Genomic DNA, 6,790 nt, shown 5'->3' on the forward strand with positions numbered 1-6,790 from the left:
GCCATTAATGTCTAAACCGCTGGCAAAAAAAAGTGAGTACACCCCTAAGTGAAAATGTCCAAATTGGGCCCAAAGTGTCAAAATTTTGTGTGGCCACCATCATTTTCCAGCACTACCTTAACCCTCTTGGGCTTGGAGTTCACCAGAGCTTCACAGGTTGCCACTGGAGTCCTCTTCCACTCCATGACGACGTCACAGAGCTGGTGGATGTTAGAGACCTTGCACTCCTCCACCTTCCATTTGAGGATGCCCCACAGATGCTCAATAGGGTTTAGGTCTGGAGACATGCTTGGCCAGTCCATCACCTTTACCCTCAGCTTCTTTAGCAAGGCAGTGGTCGTCTTGGAGGTGTGTTTGGGGTCGTTATCATGTTGGAATACTGCCCTGCGGCCCAGTCTCTGAAGGGAGGGGATCATGCTCTGCCGCAATATGTCACAGTACATGTTGGCATTCATGTTTCCCTCAATGAACTGTAGCTCCCCAGTGCTGTCAGCACTCATGCAGCCCCAGTCCATGACACTCCCACCACCATGCTTGACTGTAGGCAAGACACACTTGTCTTTGTACTTCTCACCTGGTTGCCGCCACACACGCTTGACACCATCTGAACCAAATAAGTTTATCTTGGTCTCATCAGACCACAGGACATGTTTCCAGTAATCCATGTCCTTAGTCTGCTTGTCTTCAGCAAACTGTTTGCGGGCTTTCTTGTGCATCATCTTTAGAAGAGGCTTCCTTCTGGGACGACAGCCATGCAGACAAATTTGATGTAGTGTACGGCGTATGGTCTGAGCACTGACAGGCTGACCCCCCACCCCTTCAACCTCTGCAGCAATGCTGGCAGCACTCATACGTCTATTTCCCAAAGACAACCTCTGGATATGACGCTGAGCATGTGCACTCAACTTCTTTGGTTGACAATTTGGCCTGTTCTGAGTGGAACCTGTCCAGTTAAACCTCTGTATGGTCTTGGCCACCGTGCTGCAGCTCAGTTTCAGGGTCTTGGCAATCTTCTTACAGCCCAGGCCATCTTTATGTAGAGCAACAATTATTTTTTTCAGATCCTCAGAGAGTTCTTTGCCATGAGGTGCCATGTTGAACTTCCAGTGACCAGTCAGTATGGGGGAGTGTGAGAGCGATGACACCAAATTTAACACACCTGCTCCCCATTCACACCTGAGACCTTGTAACACTAACGAGTCACATGACACCGGGGAGGGAAAATGGCTAATTGGGCCCAATTTGGACATTTTCACCTAGGGGTGTACTCACTTTTGTTGCCAGTGGTTTAGACATGAATGGCTGTGTGTTGAGTTATTTTGAGGGGACAGCAAATTTACACTGTTATACAAACTGTACACTCACTACTTTACATTGTAGCAAAGTGTCATTTCTTCAGTGTTGTCACATGAAAAGATATACTCAAATATTTACAAAAATGTGAGGGGTGTACTCACTTTTGTGATATACTGTATGTATAAAAATGGATTAGACCTACACAGTCCTAGTCGGTATTCACGTAATAATAAGGAATGTTGCAATGTTTTACATCAAGGGTGGTCAACCATCTTCCAGGAGAGCTAATCGGTGTGCAGGCTTTTATTCCTGTCCCTCTCTAACGAACCACATTTTAGAAATTAGCTGCTCAACCGGACCTTGATAAAACAGTCTCTGATGTGCTTGAGCAGGGCTTTATCAAAAGCCTGCACACCCAGTAGCTCTCTAGACTGAGGGTTGACCATGTATGTTTAATATAGTTGCTTAACAGATATTCTACTTTGTGAGGGGTTAAGTACCTTGCTCAATAACAGGAGATGGTACTGTACATGGGATCAGAGAGTAGCCTCAGTGTCGATACCATATTACGCTTACTTAATTATTTGCTTATATGTTAGTTTTAGAATTGACTAAAACAAGCAGACAACAAGATTATTGCTTTTTAAAAAGGTTACGTTTTTGCTCTGAGCCAATGGGATAGCCTAGGTAACCAAACTCTGGATTGCTGAAGCTATGAATTGGCCATTGAGAGGCTATGAGGCTCCGGTCGGCCGTATTGGCACTCCCTACTAGGAGCAGTCCTCCATAGGGATTAATGGAATTCTACAATATTTCAATGAAATGTTTCAAGGACAAAATTACATTAATTTAAGTATTTTTTTGTTGTAGTGAAGACAGTAACATTAGTACTCTCTAAAAAAAATATTGAAGGGAAAGGTTTTTTTTATTTGTTTTTTATGTTTAGCTCCCATAATATAATTTTAAAGTATGCATTAAGGTATCTAAAGGTATAAGCTTCGATCACACCGTCATTGCATTTTGGTACACCAGAATTACATTCATGTCCAATTAAAAGTTTACCTTGCAGCATTGCGTTGCAGAGGCGTGGTGCATACGTTGGATTTATCGCACGTACACGCCTCAAACTGTATGCGTAGATGGCTTGACAGAAATGGTAGCAGAAGGTGAATGCTGAACTTTTGTTGCATACATAGCCACATGATGCTGAGTACTATTTTGCGCAATAACACTGTCGGTGTGCTCGAATCGTTATACAAGTCATTGGTTACCACATTCTATCTAATACCCAGTAGATCTATTGGGTTCTAGCATTGGGCATTCTGATGTAATACATTTCATTGTTCGTAAATTCATTCTGGACCATCTATGGACACACCCGTAAACATAAACATTGGGCGCGGGGAGAACAGAGGATTCACGTTTATTGCAATTTTACCACCAACCAATGTGATCACATCACACCAGAGAAGCTCTCGCCATTCACACTTCCCCGCCAGTTTATTGTAAAAGCTGTAGCCTATTTTATATCCATCAAGCAAGAGCAAGGTACTTTCCTCAAGTATATATATATACAGTACCAGTCAAAAGTTTGGACACACCTACTCATTCAAGGCTTTTTCTTTATTTGTACTATTTTCCACACTGTGGGAAAAAAACTATGGAAGAACACATTTGGAATCATGTAGTAACCAAAAAAGTGTTAAACAAATCAAAATATATTTTATATTCTTGAAAGTAGCCACCCTTTTCCTTAATGACAGCTTTGCACACTCTTGGCATTCTCTCAACCAGCTTCACCTGGAATGCTTTTCCAACAGTCTTGAAGGATTTCCTGCATATACTGAGCACTTGTTGGCTGCTTTTCCTTCACTCTGCGGTCCAACTCATCCCAAAACATCTCAATTGGGTTGAGATTGGGTGATTGTGGAGGCCAGGTCATCTGAAGCCGCACTCCATCACTCTCCTTCTTGGTCAAATAGCCCTTACACAGCCTGGAGGTGTGTTTTGGGTCATTGTCCTGTTGAAAAACAAATGATAGTCCCACTAAGCGCAAACCAGATGGGATGGCGTATCGCTGCAGAATGCTGTGGTAGCTATGCTGGTTAAGTGTGCCTTGAATTCTAAATAAATCTCTGACAGTGTCACCATCACACCTCCTCCTCCATGCTTCACGGTGGGAACTACACATGCGGAGATCATCCGTTCACCTACTCTGCATCTCATAGACACGGCGGTTGAAACCAAAAATCTAAAATTTGGACTCATCAGACCAAAGGACATATTTCCACTGGTCTAATGTCAATTGCTCATGTTTCTTGGCCCAAGTACGTCTCTTATTATTGGTGTTCTTTAGTTGTAGTTTCTTTGCAGCAATTCGACCATGAAGGCCTGATTCACGCAGTCTCCTCTGAACAGTTGTTGTTGAGATGTGTCTGTTACTTGAACTCTGTGAAGCATATATTTGGGCGGCAATTTGAGGCTGGTAACTCTAATGAACTTATCCTCTGCAGCAGAGGTAACTCTGGGTCTTCCTTTCCTGTGGCGGTCCTCATGAGAGCCATTTTTATCATAATGCTTGATGGTTTTCGTGACTGCACTTGAAGAAACTTTCAAAGTTCTTGAAATTATCCGGATTGAGTGACATTATTGTTTTAAAGTAATGATGGACTGTCGTTTCTCTTTGCTTATTTGATCAGTTTTTGCCGTAATATGGACTTGGTATTTTTTCAAATAGAGCTATGTTCTGTATACCAACGCTACCTTGCCACAACGCAACTGATTCCACAAATTAACTTTTAACAGGGCACACCTGTTAATTGGAATGTATTCCAAGTGACTACCTTATTTCCTTATGAAGCTGTCAAGGCGAAGGGTGGCTACTTTGAAGAATTTGATTACTCCATGTGTTGTTTCATAGTTTTGATGTCTTCACTATTATTCTACAATGTAGAAAATAGTGAAAATAAGTGACCAAACTATATTTCTACTTCTGGGACACACATTGGGCTATGCTACTGGTTCAAGAGCTATACACGGAAGAGAGAGCTGCATCATGCATGAATGCACAAGAATGGGACAGTGAAGATATGTGTAAATTAGAAGTTAATTCATAGGCTGGGCTATAAACACACCATTTGAATGCTAGCCTACTAGAGTGCATTTAGGCGACCACCACCTGTGCTATGCCTGCCCGTTTTGTGCCAATGAATTGAAGTTGAACATCCCCAAAATCGTTAGTTGAATTAAATGTGCAATAAAAAGTATAGTGCCTAAACCTATTTAACCTCCTAGAGTCGAGGTCCGCGCGGCGCTGAAACTTAATTAGCACAATAATAAACAGCCCCATAAAAATCTGTACATTTAAGATAGAGAGATGCGTTGTTTTTTTGCATTGGATGCTTCTCAATCCACCGCGTCCGCCGATGTCACACTTCCACATATGCTGTGAAAAGTGACAGCGCTAGAGCGGTGTTTGTCAGACCATGAGACATCTCGAAAATCGGTCTTCTCGCAAAATCGTCTGTCGTGTCAAAGGTTTGGCCTACAAGTAAAGCGCCACAAAAAATAAGGAGCCAATGACCCTTCTATGGAAAGATGAGACTCTCACAAACACGGTTGTGTTCTCCGTTTTGCTCCATGACACCCACAAGTGTTTTGGGGATGGACATGCCGATCAGCCAACTTCTGTAGCGTTGGAACAGTGGACGACAGCTACCAGTTTTGCATTTCTTGTCATTAATGAGATGCAACTAAAAGCTTGCTTGATTGTTGGCTAATATTTCCTCTTCATTTGTCTCTCATTACGGATACTCTCTAGCTACCTCAAACAACATGATCTTTCATTGAATTACAGCAGCAGGTCGTAATGGTAGTTTGTTGTTCTTAAAATTCGAATTCTATATTGTGCCAAATTAGCGCACACGTTGCATAAGAATATATTGTTTCCGACTTTCAGCGACTGTTCTGTAAATCCAGATGCATATTGAATGTTGAGATTGCCGAAAGGCCAGACTCTTTGGCAATGTCAAGGAGTGGAATGTTAGATAAAGAGACTTTTAGTTTAGTTTGCCGGTGTTGTGCCGAAAATCTCACCCCTGACAGAATTATCCCTCCCTTCATGTTCTTCATTGCTGCGACTTGCTTGCTAGTGTAACAGTTTTTCTCCCCTACCTGGGCTCTGCACAGATCGACAACAGCCACCCTCGAAGCATCGCTACCCATCAATCCACAAAAGCCGCGGCCATTGCAGAGCAAGGGGAACAACTACTTCAAGGTCTTAGAGCGGGTGCCATCACCGACTGAAACGCTATTAGCGCGCACCCCGCTAACTAGCTAGCCAGCTCACATCGGTTACACTAGTTGAGCTTTCTGCTCTTCGCTCCGTTGTCAGTTTAGCGTACATTTCACTGATTTTAGTAGCATAAATAATTTGTCTGAACGCTATACGTTCTCCGGAAAATAATGAACTAGGTGGAAGGTGTGTCCCACGACGTGCAAGTAGTAGTAGACAATGGACCTGATCGGACAGCTCAGAGCCTCTGCTCTTTTCTGTCCATAAGAAACAATTGGATTGGTGGAAGAGGCCGGCCAGGAGCAAGGAAGGTGGGTGTGGTCAAGCAAGGCATCCCCCGAGGCTAGATGCCCTAAGGTTTTTATCAGAACGGGCGTAGATTAGTTTCGCCTTTTTTCTTTTCCCGACATGAGTTTGTGGTGTTTTACTTTAAAAAATAAAATAAAAGTAAAAAGTAAAAAATAAGGGATAAAAAAAACTTCATTAAAATTATAGCTCACAACTGTGCCGGGGGAGCGGGGTGGGAGCATTCACATATCTACACATTTTCATACACACACAAATGATAGTATTATTATTATTTTTGTGTTTTTTTGTGGGGGGGTTTCTCTCTCTCTCTCTTTCCTCTCTTCTAGGTCAGTTTCAGCATTGTGGACATGGGTGTATCTGTGGCCCATTTGGCCTGTTCCACGGCTTCCTTCAATGATGGGTTGTGAATGGCTCTGTTGCCCCTAGTTAATTGTCCCTTTTATACCATGGCTATAATTCAACACATTTACTGCTAGAAATGTGTTCATTTGCAGGTAGAAATGTGTTCAACATCCACTGAAGTAGCTAGCAAGTGTATAGTAGATAGCTACAGTAGTTGCCTTGGTAACCAAATAAACCGACATGCTAGTTTAGTTAACCAAACCATCAGTCATATTCTATTATGAAAATCGAGTTCCAAAAATTCCAATAATGTTTTCAATTCGGCTTTTGCTTTCAAAAGCAGCTCAAACATAGACCATTTAAGTGATAATGCCCTCGAAGCCAGTGTTTGGAGAATATATTGGCACGCCTCGAAGCCGGTGTTTGGAGGATATATTTTTACTTGCCCAATGTAGCAAGTTTCGATAGTAACCAGGGGCTGTCACACACCGGGTCGTAGGAGCCGCTTCATAGCTCGAAACATAAAATAGATATTTCATACTTCACTTT

The sequence above is a fragment of the Oncorhynchus clarkii genome, chromosome 24, assembly GCF_045791955.1.
Source record: "Oncorhynchus clarkii lewisi isolate Uvic-CL-2024 chromosome 24, UVic_Ocla_1.0, whole genome shotgun sequence".
NCBI lineage: Eukaryota > Metazoa > Chordata > Actinopteri > Salmoniformes > Salmonidae > Oncorhynchus > Oncorhynchus clarkii.